General features: G+C 40.5%; 1 pseudogene; it reads right to left on the bottom strand.

Moving 5' to 3' along the window:
- Positions 1-2002: 2002 nt before the first annotated feature.
- On the bottom strand, positions 2003-2511 carry LOC110573510 (annotated as a pseudogene).
- Between the last annotated feature and the right edge of the window lie 718 nt (positions 2512-3229).

Raw genomic sequence — 3229 nt, forward strand, 5'->3', positions numbered from 1 at the left:
AGGGCCAGCTTAGTAGTCACATATTCCTTCAGTTTCTACCAGTCCTGGAAGCTCTGTATCTCTCCATCCATTCTAAATGACAGCCTTGCTGGATAAACTGGTCTTGGCTGCATTTTCTTCTTATTTAGTACCCTAAATATGTCTTGCCAGCCCATTCTGGTTTGCCAGGTCTCTGTGGATAGGTCTGACATTATTCTGATGTTCCTCCCTCTGTACATAAGGAATCTCTTCCCCCTAACTGCCCTTAAGATGGTTTCCTTGGTTCTGAGATTTGCAAGTTTTACTATTACATGCTGGGCTGTTGGTCTATTCTCCTTAATCTTGGGAGGCGTCCTCTCTGCCTCTAAGACATGAATGCTTGTTTCATTCCCCAGATTAGGAAGTTCTCATCTACAATTTGATCAAATATATTTTCTAGTCCTCTCTCTCTCTCCACCCCCTTAGGGATCCCAATAATTCTGACATTGGAATATTTCATGGCATCACTTATTTCTCTAATTCTGTTTTCATGGATTTTAAACTGTTTGTTCTAGGCCTCCTCCTGTTCCTTCTTTTCTATCAGCTTGTCTTCTAGATCACTAATTCATTCTTCTGCCTCATTTAACCTAGCTGTTAGAGTATCTAGATTAGATTGGATCTCATTGATAGCATTTTTAAGTTCTGCCAGATCAGCTCTCATTTCTGCCCTTAGAGGCTCTATGTTGCCTTTAATCATTTTCTCCATTCTAGCTATTGTCTTCATAACTGTTACCCTGAAGTCTATTTCTGACATCTTGCTTATACCTATATCCATTTGTTCTGTGGCTGAAGTCACAGTCTCCAAGTCTTTCCTATTTTGGGGGTTCCTCCTCTTAGTCTTCTGTTGAGGGGTGGTTGAGGGAATGGACAGAGTCCAAATTATTGACCACAACCCAAGCAAGATGCACCTGTTTTATAGGGACCTTAGGGTTGTTGGCCTCTTGTTCTTCCTGCCTGCTTCTGGGGGAGGGGCCTGCCACATTATTACTCAGGCAACCCTGTTTGGGCAGAGTTGCCCTGCCCCCTGTGGGGGGACGATGGGCTCAGTGAAAACTGGTTTTGGGGGGCTATTGTTCTCTGGTGGCTTTCCTTGGTGGCTTTCTGCATCTCTTCTGAGAGTCAGAACAGAAGTGACTCTTTCCAAACCTCTGCCTCAGAACAGAGAGATTGCAGTCTGTTCTTCATTGAGCTCTCCAGGCCACACTGTCTCCATTTCTGTCTGTGCTGCTAAAACCACAGCATCCTGGGTTGTGCGCCCCACAGCAGCACTCCCAGCCCTCGCCTCTGGGTCCAGGCATGTCTCTGCCCTTTGTCCTAAAACCGTCAGCCACCCCCAGTTCACATGGCGCCCCCACAGCTCCAGGTTTCAGTCCAGGGTGCTGCCCTAAAGTCCTTTCCCCACCACTACCAGTCTGCGAGTGTGTTCCCAGTCCCCAGCATGGGATGCTTTTGCACTGCTCCTATGTTATTTCACCTTCCTGGCTCAAGCACTTATGGCAGCTCCTTCTCCCTTCCATTTATATTCTGATATCTGCCCGTGGAATCATGGCTCCTTGCTTCATACCTCGAGACCAGCCACTGGAGATTCTGTTTGTAGAGCTCCAGATATATCTTCTTACATCTCAGGCTGATTTTGTGGATGTTCAGAGTGGTCTTGTAGATACCCAGCTCAATTCAGGGGACTGGTTGAAATAGGGTCTCCTACTCCTCTGCCATCTTTGTCCCCACAACTCCACATTTCAACAACATGATTGACAGTTCCTAAAGGAAATTATTTTTAAAAAGGCATAACCCAGATGTTCCCTCATTTGACCAACTCCATCTAAGTTTAGATGTGTAGAAGAGTTTAGATATATCCAGAGTTTTCTAAAATAAGGTTTCAGGACAATGACAGTAGATTAAGAAAGAAAACATGGAGGAATGAAGTCCTAATTATTATACATGCATATTTTTTGACAGTAGGGGGAAACCTTTTATAAATAAGTTACAAACAAAGAAAAGGCAAATAAATAATTTTGTACAAGAAATTTAACACATTCTGTACATTGTCTTCACACTTTGCTGTCATTATTTGTACAAACTTCATATTTTACTTGACCATCACCATCAATATCTGCTTCCCTGATCATTTCATCAACTTCATCTGTTAACTTCTCTCCCAGGTTTGTCATCATATGGCAAAGCTCAGTTGTACTAATATAGCCATTGTTATCCTTATCAAACACACTGAATGCTTCTCTAATTTCTTCTTCACTGTGTCTTTCATTTTTCTTGCCATCATGTCAGAAATTCCAGGGAGTCAATTGTGCCATTACCATCAGCACCTACTTCATTAACCATGTCCTATAACTCTGCTTCTGTAGAATTCTGCCTAAGAGATTTCATTACAGTTCCCAGTTCCTTTGTTGTTATAGTTCCATCACAATCTTTGTCAAATAGTGAAAAAGCTTCTTTGAATTCTGCAATCTGTTCTTCAGTCAGTTGGTTGGCCATGCTATAAGTGCTACAGGTCTCTGAGAAATGACTACAGAATCTCTCAGTTCGATTGCCCCAAATGGATTCATATTTGATATTTGAGTATTTTAAATCATCCTTGCATCCCAGGGATAAATCTCACTTGGTCATGGTATATAATCCTTTTGATTAGTTCTTAAATTGAATTTGCTAATATGTTGAGAATTTTTGCATCTTTGTTTATCATGGCTATTAGTCTATAGTTTTTTTTCATATGGTAATTCTATTTTTAATTTTTGAGGAACCTCCATACTGTTTTTCATAATGACTGCACCAGTTTGCATTCCCACAACAGTGCATGAGGATTCCTTTTTCTCCACATCCTTGTTAACACTTGTTTATTGTTTTTGATTTTAGCCATTCTGACAGGTGTAAGATGATATCTTATTGTGGTTTTAATTTGTGTTTCCTTGATAATTAGTGATGTTGGACATCTTTACAGGTGACTATTGGTCATCCATTTGTCTTTGGGGAAATGTCTGTGTCTTCTGACCATTTTTTAACTGGATTATTTGTTTTTTGGGTGTTTAGTTTTATCTGTTCTTTATATATTTTGGATACTAATACCTTATTGGATATATCATTTGCAAATATCTTCTCCCATACATAGGTTGTCTTTTTGTTTTGTTGGTTGTTTCCTTTGCTGTGCAGAGCTTTTTATTTTGATGTAGTTCTTTTTTTTCTTCTTGTACTGTCC

The sequence above is a fragment of the Neomonachus schauinslandi genome, chromosome X, assembly GCF_002201575.2.
Source record: "Neomonachus schauinslandi chromosome X, ASM220157v2, whole genome shotgun sequence".
Lineage (NCBI taxonomy): Eukaryota > Metazoa > Chordata > Mammalia > Carnivora > Phocidae > Neomonachus > Neomonachus schauinslandi.